A 13,263-nucleotide genomic window follows, 5' to 3' on the forward strand; every position below is an offset into this window, starting at 1 on the left:
TGGAGGGTGACGCTAAATTCCAAGAAACTTATCACTGGAGAAGGCAGGGGACTGATGTCTGCAAAGCCACCTAATCGTTTACCTTGCTTGTCCTGATAGCAGGGTCCCTCACCCAACATCTGTCGTCTTTACCTGAAGATGCTACTGAAGGTGGTGGCTTCTGCTACCTCCTGGAGCTTCCTAAGTGTTCCTGGGTCTCTTCCTGTGCACAAGCTGTTCATGCTACTGAACTTCTATTTGTTTTTCTCCTTTATTTATCTGTCATTTATTATAGGGCATCTCAGCCAAGAACTCAGACGGAACAGAGAAAATTATTTCACGTACACGTATGTATACACTCATGGGACACACAGTGAATACAGTTTTACAAAAACAGGATCACTACACCCACTGTCTCAGTAATGCATCTTGGATAGTTTTGATTTCAACAAGCATAACTGCATTATTATATTTATGGCCTGTGTGGTATTTCCTGGTAAGGAGGAAGCTTGTAAGTATTATGCCTTTTTGTCCTTCATTCCTGCTGTTGAAAAAAATAAATGGAGTAAATTTGAAGATCTAATTGGGTTTATCAAGCCATTCATGAATCAGGCAGCCTCCTATCTAAAAACTAGAAGGGCGCTCCAGCACAAAAATCGAAGGTTTTTTATACGAAGAAGCTCGGGGGGCAAGGAAGCTGTGAGCAGAAGAAACGAAAGGATTCTTTCTAGACCAGGACTTCATCTTGGGGGGGTAGGCGGGACTGGGGGAGGGGATGGCAAGTTTTATCATGCAGATTGCCTCTTCTTTTCAGGCAGTAGGGGTTGGGGGATGGAGAGGGCCCATACAAGGAAAATTCCAGACTGGTTGATTACGTTTCTGGGACAGGTGGAAACAGGAATTAGCTCAGGTGTTAAAACCTAGGTTTCATATCATGGGACTTAGCACAAGTGATGCCATTCGGGGCCTGTGGTTTTCTCTCTTTTTTTTTTTTAACATTGCACTTACTGTGTTTTTTTTTTTTTTTTTTTTGGTTGTTGAGAGCCCACTGGCCCATGTGGGAATCGAACCGGCAGCCTTCGGAGTTAGGAGCATGGAGCTCCAACCGCCTGCGCCACCCGGCTGGCCCGCACTTACTGTTTTAAGGCAAAATTCTGTAAATGTTATCCTTGGATCTAAGGCAAGTTTCAGTTTGATAAAAATTTCCAAACTATCATTCAGGATCTTCACCTGAGGTTGCTGGACTCCTGGATGGACTTGGCAGGGTGTGGGCATGTGCGTCTACTGATTTATTCAGATCGCTTGCACATTTTGCTGGGGAGAAGCCCGAACCTCTTGTCAGTTTCTTGAAGAGCATGACACAGAAGAGCTATTATTTACTGAGTATTACTGTGTGCCAGGCACGGAGCTAAGCACATACAATTAACCGCCCCATCAAGCCCATCATCCCCATTTTACAGGCGAGGGAACAGTCATCGAGTCTTCCTCATCTTCCGTCTTCCTGCAGACTGTAGCGGTGTCCCTGCTTGGCTTCCCTTGCCTACCAGAGAACGTGTGAAGTCCCTGACCTCTGCACAGGCCCAACACTTGTCCATCTTTGTCTCTCTTTATCGTGGTTCAAAATGCTTGCTTCCATCAAAGCGACATGCTCACTCTCCCTGGGCCGTCTGCTTTTGCACTTGGCCTCCTGGGTCCTCTCCAAGTGCCGTTCGTTCCCTCCAGTGTAAATACTGCTGTTCTAGTTTGAAGTGATTGTGCTCTGAGCCAGTGTTCCAGCAGCAGCACCACCTGGGCTGACGATAACTTTGGAATAAATCATTAATCTTGTCTTGAAAGCTTTTCTCGGTTGTTTCACAAACAGTGAAATATTACCTAAATATTTCTGTGTTATTTTTCAGGGTATTTATTCCTGTTCTCCCAAAACACCATGTGCCTTTCATCAGGGCTGGTACCTTGTTTTTTTCTCATGATACAATTCACTGCACTGACAGATGTTTTTAATAAATGTATGGATATAGTTTTTGGAGGGCGGAAGGAGTTATTTGTGGCTAGCCTACCACTTACTATTTAAAGTTCATGTCTCTGTTGTCTGCATTTCAAGATTAGCTCACACTTGCTGTAGGGACTTTTTAAATGTGAAATGTCACATGATAGCACTGTCAACACTGGAAGGGAAATAAAACTCCGCCAACCTGCTGGTAGATATGGTTACATGTGCCAGCGCCAAACTGTGCATGTATCTGAATGAAATTCCAGCCTCCGCTGAGATTATCTTAGGTTTTATCAGATGTCCACCCTAAAACCAAATATTGTGATTCCTTACTTGTCAGCAGTCATTTATCAAACCTACTACATGAAAGAGGATCAGGTCAGGAGAAAAAATTTTATTTTTTGCTATGTGGTCAAAATCTACGTGCTGTCACGCAGGGGGTGTTTAAGACACCCAAGAAATGAACATACTCGATGGAAAGCAATGTTTGAAATGCGGTTGCAGTTGCGGCCACACACGTCCGTCGTCGCGCCAGTTGTGCGGACAGGACAGCGCCGGGAGCAAGGCTCCGAGGCCGGGGAAGCAGAGGCACGGCCCCCGGGTCGCAGCCGCCGGGACCGAGGCGGGGTCCGCTTCGCGCGCACGTGGTCAGCGTCTTTGGCCCGGACGAGCGACACTCGGCGGTGAGACGAGAAGGTGGCCGAGTCGGGCCCGGACGCCGCGGGTGTCACGACGGGCGACGGCGGACGAGCGTGGACGGGGTCACGAGGCCGCAGACGAGCGTGGACGGGGTCACGACGGGCGACAGCGGACGCCTGGGCAGCAGCCGGACCCCGAGACCTGCGGCGCCCAGGCCTCCGACCACGGCTGGCCTCCGGGGACCGGCTGACCGCTCGCAGGGCGCCGCCACCTCTCCAGGGTCAGGGTCGTTTACCCGACCACGCCTCCGCCCGCGCCGCGCGGATGTCCCGCGTGGAACCCGTGGGGACACCGGAGGCGCGGCGGCGGCAGAACGTCCGAGTCGCGCTAACCTAGCGCCGGGGCGGGACCGCGTGCCCGTCCCCGTGCTCCCGGCGGCGGCGCCGTGGCCGCCAGCAGCGCTCCGCAGCGACGCCAGGCCCGGCGCCCAGAACCTTCGGGAGGGCGGGGCGGGCGGGGCGGGCGGGCGCATGCGCAGCGTCAGGCCGGCGGAAGTGGACGCGCCGCCGCGTGACGCACTTCCTGTTTGTTGTCGGAGGAGAGGAGAAAGGAAAGCGCGAGGAGCCGCCGCCGTCGCCAGCGCCGCCGCGCAGGAGCCGAGGAGACCGGGCCGCCCCCCGCCGCGCCTTCCCGCTGCCGGTCCCGCGTCCTCGGTGAGCGCCGGCCGGGGGGCGGCGTGTGGGGCCGGGGGCCGGGGGCCGGGGGCCGGGGGCCGGGGTCGGGGTCGGGCCCGGTGTGGGGCCGGGGCCGGGGGTCGGGGGTCGGGCCGGGGGCCGGGGTCGGGCCCGGTGTGGGGCCGGGGGCGCGCGTCCCCGCCACCCGCCCCTCAGGGCTCTCTCCTCGGCCCGCGCCGGCGGGCGGGCTGCTGTCGGCCCGGCTCCCGCCGTCGGAGGCCGCCCGGAGCGGAGCGGGCCGTGCAGCGCGGCGCCGGGGACGGCGCGCAGGCTCCTCGCGAGTCGGTGGGTGGGCGCGCCGCCCGCCTCGCAGCGCAGCTCGCACGGCCGCCGCCGTGTCTCCCGCCGCGGTGCCCCGCGCTGCGCGGAGCGGACGCCTCCGTCCCCGGCCCCCGGCGCGGAGCGCGGCAGCGCGCACATGGCCCGCCAGCGTCCGGGGGGACGCGCTCGCAGGCCGGGAGCGCCGTGGTCACGCGCGGACGCCGCCGCCGCGCGCTCGGAACCCGCGGGGAGGACGGGGCCGCGCCGGAAACAGCCCCGCGCGCGGGTCCCCGAGGGCTGGTTTCGGTTGCACATTCCCTGCAAGACTTTGGTGGCTGCGATCTTTTAAGGCGGTTATTTGATTTAGTGGAAAGGTTCGACTTAAATGACCAGAAGCGAGAAATGAACCCTCAGCCACTTGAACGGACGCGCCGGTGGTTGGTGGTCTTGGGCCGCGCTCACTCTCGTGACGGGGCGGCGGGGGCGCCTCGGCGGGGCCGGAGGGACGTGCGCGCCGCCGCCCCCGGCCCGCCGCCCCCGGCCCGCCGCCCGCCGCCCCCGGCCCGCCGCCCGCCGCCCCCGGCCCGCCCCGGCCCGCCCCTTCGGGCAGGACGTTCCTGCGGACCTCTCCCGCTCCCAGTGAGTGTCCTCGGCTGCCGTGGGCGTAGGACTCGGATGGTCGGCAGTGAAATATGGGGGCTGTTCATGCGTCCTGTCTGAGGAGCTGTGGAATTTTTGGATTACGCGTGATCGGAATGTGGGGACTGAGTTGGTTTCGTGCAGTGGTTTGCAGGTGTGGACGACTTGACAGGAAGTAGGAGAAGAAATGGGGCTGGAAGTTGGTGTTTGAAATAGGCCTAGCTCGGTTTACTGGGGTGCAGATTGGGAATTGAAGAGCCTTTAACGAATTGGAGATGACCTCAGTACTCTTCAGGATATCGGCATTTTACACGTGTTTTGGATTTGAAAGGGGCCGGCCCGGGAGGCCTTTCTGGCTGCAGGACACAAAGGTCCTGTCCAGCAGGTGGGGAGTATACTTGGAGTGACACTCCGAAGACTACATTTATGGGCAGGCGGTTCAAGTCCCATGGCCTGCACACAATGCCTTTGCTCTGAGCAAGCCCATTATTTTTAAGTGGGAGAACCAAAAGGACAACCGAGAACATTTTCTCTTGTAATAACTCTGATTTTGGAGAGTTTCAAGCAAATACAATTGTGCCCTTTACCACCACTGACAGCTTACATCCTAACAAACGCAAAAACCAGGTTCGTGGTGGGATGGTCTATGTATTTTTTACAATTTTAGAGAGCACTGTCAAATTTGGCACATTATTTTTAGTTCAGCTTTTTTGGGATTGCAGTGTAATCCTGACCATGTCACCTTAGCGTGTGTGACTGGTTTCCTTCCACTGGGGAGACACAGTGCGCCTGCCTGCATGCTAGAGGTAAAGGTCAGCCCAGCCGCTGAGCTTGCCAGCTAGCCCAGCTGGCCAACACATCACGTCTGATGTCTGCTGGTAAGGAGTCAGTGGATACGCTATGCCTTTGTGTTTGGAGTTAAGGTGCTAACGATTAAAAAAAACTTTATTTCTTTTTGTCTTCTCATTTCCTTGGAAGTGATTCTAGAATTTAGGATGGTATTAAAAGTAGTTAGGTTTAAATTTGTCCGGGACACCATCTCCTGGTGAAAGGCTGGTAACTGCAGGCTTATTAGTGAATTAGAGTGGGGTCAGTAACAAGATTGAACAAATGTCGTCTCTCTTTGAGTAGAATTTGAGAGAACTTGAAACTCGAAAAAAGGGAGGTAAATGAGAAGAAAACTGAAGTTGGTGAAGATAAGAATAGTACTAGAAATGATAATGTAGGAAACAAAAGACAATTTTAAGGTCTACTTGGAGAAATGACTTACTTTTTACAGGTAGTAAAAAATGTGAGGATTTTATTGTATTTTGATTATAAGGTTTTTCCAAACTCTGTATGTTTAGGAGGACTTTAAAAAAATCACAGGTGACCTCTTTTATTTTAATACCCTACCTAAGGAAGAAGTACATTTTTACATTTTAAAAAATCTTATTTTTAAGGTGGGGAAAATGAATTTCTTTAAAAGTAATTAAGGAGTGGCCTGTTAGCTCAGTTGCTTGGAGCGTGGTGCTGGTAACACCAAGGTTGCCCATTCTATGCCTGCATGGGCCACTGAGCTGTGCCCTGAAAAAAAAAAGTAAGAGTAGTTACGTTTCTAAGGTTTGCATCGTATATCAAAGTAGAGCAGGTTCTGTCTTTATATCATTTGTACCTTGTTTCAAAAGCTATATCTTACCTAGGTATAGCTTGGTTTTCTCTTAAAACTTTTACGTTATCCAGAGTTTGAGGAAGTTTTTGTCCTTTCTAAATGAAAAACGATGGCCACCATTGCTTATGATTGTAACGCAGTGGGACTATTCATACGTACAAATACTCGAGGTATTTTAGGGTTCTTTTTGTCCCCCCCCCAATCATCAGTTCTGTATCTATGGGTCTGTTTCTGTTTCTTCATTTGTTTTTTAGATTCTGTACATAAGTGGAGTCAGGCTGTTTGTCTTTGACTTATTTCACTTAAGATAATACTCTCTAGGTCCATTTATGTCACAAATGGCAAGATTTCATTCTTTATTATGGTTGAGTAATAGTCCGTTGTCTATATGTACCACATCTTTACTCATTTAGTGATAGACATCTCGATTGCTTCTATGTCTTAGCTATTGTGTTTTAGGCTTTTGAAGCTCAGTTGCAAGCCTCGGCTGTCTTTGGCAGGGTGATTTCCTTGGGCATTGTGTGATTTGTGCCCTTTAAAATTTCCCTCTGACCTTTACCACCGTGGGCATTTAGAGTCTCCCTTGTGTGTGCATGCTGGGCAACCTGTGCGTCCCTCCAGGGTACGCATTGAATCTTACTTGTGTTTCTTCGTACCCATAACATTGTCCCTGACCCAGGGTGCTCAGAAAGTACGGGTTGAATTGGATCCTAGGTGACACTTGCCAGTTGAAAGAATGGTCTGGATCTTGAGTCCTGGAGGAAATAACTTTCCTTGTTTGTTTCAGCAATACTGAGAGTGTTGGGTCAGAAGAGAATATATAAGTAGATCTGATAAGAAATGACAGTTCACATCTGTGTTTGTTTCTCCCCTACCTATGTGTTTGTTCTGGGAATTCATCAGATAATGAAAGGAGAAGTGAGACTCTTCTCCAGGTTTATCATTTCTTTTTAAACTTCTTGCCTGCTTCCATTCCATTAAGCAAATAGTATTGCGGCACATTAGTTTGATGGCACAACATCAATTAAACATTTAAAAAACATTTTACTTAAATTTGCTCCTTTTCTAGGTCAATAGAAGTGATTAGTTTTTCATTTGCTGTGTTCTTAAGCTAGAGATAGGAAATGCCTTCAGTGGACATACCACCTCTCAAATTAATGTTACCTAAAACTGTGTAATGACTAACAACCTCTGGGGAGATAATAATGAAAGGCATTCTGGAAGAAGAACTTTTTATCCCCTTTCAGCTCCATTTTCAGGGGAGTCTCATGGATTAGCAAAGAGCAAAGTGTTTTTTGAGTTTTTCTACAAGCAGAACAAGGTTTCTTAGATTTTAGATAGATACTTGAGAAAGTTTTCGTGGTGGAAAGATGGTCAGTTACGTCCAGTAACACCTTATTTTGTGTGGGTGACCAAGACTTGGGGTATAACGTAGCTAAAGGCCTCAGAATACGGGGGTATCCAAGCCCACACACCCAACTTGAGAAGTTTGGGGAGAACCTGTAAGGCCGTGAAGGATGATGTTTGTAACAGTCATGTTTGGCACATATGTCGTATTCTCGAAGTTTCCTTAAGAACCCAGGCATGTGTAATGATTTAGAAATTCCCCTTAGAAAATTACTAAAATCAGTTATGTGACTTAAAGGTACCAGTTGAGCTGAGCATAAAACTTGGCTTTTTGGAGCCGACTGTTTGTGGGGAGTCACGCATAGCTGCACCTTTGGGTAATGTGTAGTTAAGCCTCCTGGGAGCTACCTGGGCAGAGGAACAGGCACCTCTGAAGTTACACACCCCTGTTGATGAAGAGAGGCAGGTGCTTCCCGTCCCGCCTCCCCCAGGGGCTGACCCAAGGGCGGTAGCCTCTTCTTTCTTTGCCTTACCCCTTAGGGATCATTTCTGCCTGCAGCTTTCTTTTCTTTTGGGGTGGTGTGGAGAGTTAAATTTGTACGGCTTTAGTGGTGTCTTAGGATATTCTGGTTCCATTTAATTAACACCGTTTTTTTGGAGCAAGAATGTTTGTAGCTAGAGCTTTGGTCTGTGTATGGCTTCCATGCAGTTGGTAAGGAGTATGGATTTGGTTTAAGGGGCTGTATTCTTAGAGACGCTTAATTATCCAAGTAGTAGAGAAGCAGAGATGGTTAGATTGGTCAGAGAAAGTCTGAAGTGTGAATAAAGGGAGTGTTTGAAGGTCACCCAGAGGCTGCTTTGGGAACCTGAAGGGGACCTTTCTAGTACCTTTTCAGTGATACACAGGAAAAGAAGTTAGTAAAGGCAGTTGTGCTGGGAAATCTGTGCACTTTTTTCCTCTTGGTAGTGAAAGGAAAATCTCAGCAACTTAGTAAGGGTGATGTAGGCTTATTTTACCCAGAATTCTACTGTCAAGAACTTGATGGTTATGAAACATGTAAGTGCAAACAGTAATGTTTTAAATCGCCTGTGGAGTAATCGCAGAAGGTACGCTGCGTAGCTGATTAGTGTTGGAAAGCAGACCTCTGTTTCGGTGTTGCCGCGGTGTTGCCGCAGTGGTGTGCACCGGCTGCAGTGCACAGCTAGGGTAGTGCGGGTGGGAGCCCCCAGCCCTGAAGGGCACCCCGGGCACTGTGTGTGTTTAGACCTCAGCTCATTCTTGAATGTGTAAGATGTGTGGCAGGCGTGGGCCCTTAGGAGTTAGAAAGGGGAGATGGTTAGTAATCCGCAGACTGGGGAAAGAGAAGCCCCGCACCCTTGGTGGGCACTTGTGCAGTGGGGACAGAAACTTCTCTCGACTCCAGTGCGTAGCTGCTCAGATGAACCGAAGCTTTACACCACAGGGCTTGTTCCTGCAATGGAAGGACTGCTTAAAGGAACATCAGTGAACTAGTCCGTGGTCACTTGCAGTGACCCGTGTAACGGTGCAGACTTCTCCTGAGGGGAAGGCTAGGTTAGGACACACAGTACTAGCACTTACGGGGTGTGCGGTAACCGATCAGTGGTTTGTGAATTTGGTGCGGTTGTCAGAATTCATCCTGGTGAGTGGGCAGGCGGCTTAGGGTTCAACATTCTAGATGAATGTTTCTGTCAGTTCCCTGAGGTGCGTGTTTAAAATGCAGATCCCCAGACTGACACACTCTGGGGTAGAATGGCCTAGGGGTCCTCATTAGACCAGGTCCCCTTTCTCACTGTACTAAGGGGATGGTCTCTGTGACTGCGTCTGGTAGGTTTGTGTCTGTCTGTGCCCCTGCACCCTTGGGAGCAGCAGACCAGAAGCTCCCGGGGCTGCGCTCAACTTCCCCTGAGTCGTTTCAGCCTTGAGCTGCTCTCAGCTTTGTCTTCTGATTGGCTTAGCACCGTTTCTGGCCCTAGCGATGGATGACGCCCCAGGGACACCCCGGGGTGGAGGAGGGACTGGGGAGGAATGGGTAGAGCTTGGCTCCCACGGATCCCAGTAAAGCCACTGTGAGATTTGGTCAGAAACGTTGGGAAAAGCCACCAGGTAGGTGGAAAATGGGCAAGCGCTGTAGACAGGCAGTTAGTTACAGGACGCTTGTGCAGATGGCCCTTGGACATGAAAAGATGCTTGGCTTCATTAGCACAGACAGCCTATCAGGCTTCATGGAGTGGGTGGGAAAACTCAGGCCAGGTTAGTAATTGTTTCTGAAGGCCGGGAAGGCGTGAGGCTGAAGGCACTGGTCAGAATGGCAGTGGGTACAGCCGCTGTGGAAGGCAAGTCAGCCAATGCCTTTCTTAAAAATACGCAAACATTTTTTGATGCAGAAATTTCTAATTACCTGGAGTGCGGAACAAGGCAGCCTGGAGCATCTTGGGTGGGTCTTGACTCGCTCCCTCCTCGCCACTGCTGTGTGTAACCCTAGATGGTGTGTGGTGTGTAATCCCAGATGGGTACTCAGCCTGGGCCTCAGGTCTCCCAAGGGAGAATAAGGGCGCCTGCAGTGTCCCCTAGAGCTCAACCAGTGCCTGACACAGTACGGGCCCACATGGAGCCATGTCAGGACATTCATGCGCAGTGCTCTCTGCCACACGGGACATCCTCATTTTAAAGGGAAAGCGTGCCTGTGAGAACAGTATTTTTCCTGCAATTGTCCTGCCAATTCCTAAGCCATTTATGGTGTAAGTCGGGTGTACAGGCCTAGTGTCTACTTCCCCGCTGGCAGTTCAGTTACTGTTGTCTCCACTCTTGACACTTTTTTGGTTCATATATGTATATATTAGTTCGTGAACTTGTTGAAATGACGTTGCTAACATTTTTTGGTATCAGAGGGATTACTCATTGTGAAGTGTACCAACTGGATAAACAGTTAACCAAGTTTACTATTTGGAAGTGCTGAAAAGCCTGCATGAAAAAGTTAGACAAAAACTACCTGACCTTTTCGCCAACAATTCATGGCTCTTGCATCACGACAATGCACCAGCTCCCACGGCACTGTCTGTGAGGGAGGTTTTAGCCAGTAAACAAATAACTGTATTGGAACATCCTCCCTGCTCACCTGATCTGGCCCCCAAGGACTTCTTTCTTTACCCGAAGATAAAGGAAATATTGAAAGGAAGACACCTTGATGACATTCAGGGCATCAAGGTAATACGACGACAGCTCTGCTGGCCAGTCCAGAAAAAGAGTTCCACAATTGCTTTGAAGGGTGGACTCGGCTCTGGCGTCAGTGCATAGCTTCCCAAGGGGAGGACTTCGAAGGTGACCGTAGTGACATTCAGCAATGAGAGATGTAGCACCTTTTCTAGGATGAGTTCATGAACTTACTTGTCATGAACTTAATCTCTTCCAAATTCCTTTTTCTTTTTTGAAATTTAGGTATACTTGACATAATGTGTAGGTCAGAGATGTACAGAGTGTTGGTTTTATCTGTATGTTGCAATATGATTACAGTAGTTTAGCCAACACCTTTATCACGTCACATAGTCACCACGTTACACGTCATGTTCTTCTATATTTTTATTTCATATGAATTTTTTTATTAAACATTAGGGTGACATTGGTTGGTAAAGTTATATAGGTTTCAAGTGTGCAATTGTATACTACATCATTTCTCTGTCCCATCGTGTGCTCACCACCCACAGTTCTCCTTCCATCACCATATATTTGGCCCCGTTTCCCCTCTTCTACTTCCCTCTCCCCTCTTACCCTCTGCTAACCACTAAACTGTTATCTGCGTATATGAGTTTTTATTTATTTGTCTTGTTCGTTTGTTGTTTCAGTTTTGTATCCCACATATGAGTGAAGTACTGTGCTTGACTCATGAATTTTTTTATTTGCCAAATTCAACTTTGCCTGGTCTGCCAAGAATTCAAAAAATACTAGAGGTACTATTTAAATGGCTTCAGTTGCTCTCGTTATTTCACCGAGTTTATTTCCATAGGCAGTAGGTGCATTCAAGTCACATGTAGTGTCACTTGGCTGAACACAACATGGAAAGCGGGATTTTAAAGGTGTATTTCCAGCAGCGGCCCCAGAAGTGACCCCAGGGCCAGTGGGTTGTGATGGCTTCCTTTGAAGCCCTGCTAGAGAATTACTGACTGGCAGAGACCCCGCAGTTACGGTGACGGACAAGCAGCGAGTCCCAGCGAGTCAGAGTATTCTGTAATCTGCCAGAGCCTTCCAAAGCCTCCGTTTGTGATTATAAGTCCTTCACGCACTGACACTGACCCTGCTGAGGGCAGCACGTACCTTCGCTTGTTCACTCGTTGGCGTAGGGGGGACTGCAGGAGCTCCTGACAGTCTGTAGTTGAGACCTTGCTCCTGTGGACCCGCGGGTTCAGTGAGCTGCCTCTGTTTGCTGAGGACTGCAGCACTGAGCTCTAACGAGAGCGTGGGGTGGGTCCTGCCCGCAAGGAGCCTGTGACTGAGCAGGTTTTCAGACAGCACAGTGTCGTGTGACGATGTGTCTGTTACCCCGAGGCCTGTGTATGGTGCAGGCCCATGTAATGAAAGGTACACGGAGCGTGTCCTCGGGGGGAGGTAACAGCGTTGGGTGAAGGTGAAGCATTGCACCTGGGAGGTGTGAGGGCAGCATTCCAGGCAGAGGGGACAGCTCTGGCCACGGTCAGACAGGGTACGGCATTGTCTGGAGTCAGCAGGTGGAGGCTGCTTTGCACACTGGGTGGGATCAGAAGGTACGAAGCCAGGCGCTGGTTGGATGCTGTGCGTGAGCCTGCGTCGTCCTCGCAAGGTGGCGTGCGCTGGTTTTTGGTAGGTAGCACACTGGTGAAATTCATTGCAGGACTTAGTATCGTCTCAGGAAAAATAACTAGCATTTGTAACCTGATTTTTTTGTGGATATTGCAGTGTTCATTACAAATTAGTTTTTTTGAATGTTAAAAAAAAGTAAAGGTGATATGCATGTGAAGTGAGAATCAGCCCAGAAATCGGTCCCGCCTGTCACACTGGGGCATGGAGGGAGGGCGTGCGTAACAGGCCGCCTGATGTGTCGTGCCGGCGTGGCAGCGGTGTGGCGATGAGGGTCGGAACCAGGCAGCGGGTAACTGCCGACTCCAGGTGCTTGGCTGTGGAGCTGGAGGGAGAGGCTGTCTTAGAAGCTCCTAGGTTTCCGATTGGGTGATCTGGGCAAGACCCCCATCCACGAGGAAGAGCAAGGACAGTCTGAAGTACCCGAGGTGTCAGCTCTGGGCTGGATGTCCCCCTCACCTGTGGCGGGAGGTGCTGTGGGTTTCAAACCACTGCCGTTAGACACTGGCTCCGTGGTTGCACTTACCATGTTTGTTACTGTTTACTATTCGCTGCCCTTCTTTATTGCTGTTTTTTTCTTCCCTCTTTTCCCCTGCCTTTTGTGTTTTAATTGAATGTTTATATGGCTTGGTTTTCTCGTTCCTTCGCCTGTTTATGCAGGCAGACCTTGGAGATACTGGGAGCGTGGTTCCAGACCCCCGCGAGGAAGTGAGCACTGCAAGGAAGCGAGTGGGTCTAGTGAGGCTGCGTCTTTGTGCTGGTGGGGGTCTTGCCTTCACTGTGAAGAACACAATGTCTGCGAAGCGCCGTGAAGCGAAGTGAAACAAAGTGAGCTCTGCCTGTACTCAGCGTTTTACAGGGTTGTCCTACATTTACAACTAATCCGCGTGTACTTCACGGGTGCCGAAGTACCGTGTGAAAACAGTCCTGTTCTTCCCTCCCTGCCGGCTGTCAGTCTTTTCACTCACACATGAGCGTATGTGACACACGAGCACGAGTGACAGGGAGCGCGGTGCTGTTACCATCAGGTCAGCTGGGAATAAGGATACCCACTGCCTCTCTCTCCCACGCTCTTTATGTAGCTCTGAGCTCTGACCTATGTCTTCTGTGTTCTTCTCTCTGAAGAACTTGGACCCTTTCTTGCAAGGCACGTCTCCTGGCAACAAATTCTCTG

At 50.3% G+C, this 13,263-nt stretch overlaps 1 protein-coding gene across 2 annotated transcripts in view; it reads left to right on the top strand.

Annotated features, from left to right (window-relative positions):
* Positions 1-3,163: 3,163 nt before the first annotated feature.
* Positions 3,164-13,263, top strand: part of DNAJB6 (DnaJ heat shock protein family (Hsp40) member B6) — a 51,484-nt gene continuing 41,384 nt past the window's right edge. Inside the window, exon 1 of one of the 2 annotated variants that reach the window (XM_081038327.1) lies at positions 3,164-3,321. The gene's annotated coding sequence lies outside the window, so the exon portion shown is untranslated. The remainder of the gene's footprint in view (positions 3,322-13,263) is intronic. The other variant, XM_081038326.1, reaches the window with a different exon arrangement.

Source organism: Rhinolophus hipposideros (genome assembly GCF_964194185.1).
Source record: "Rhinolophus hipposideros genome assembly, chromosome: 25".
NCBI classification, from domain to species: Eukaryota; Metazoa; Chordata; class Mammalia; order Chiroptera; family Rhinolophidae; genus Rhinolophus; species Rhinolophus hipposideros.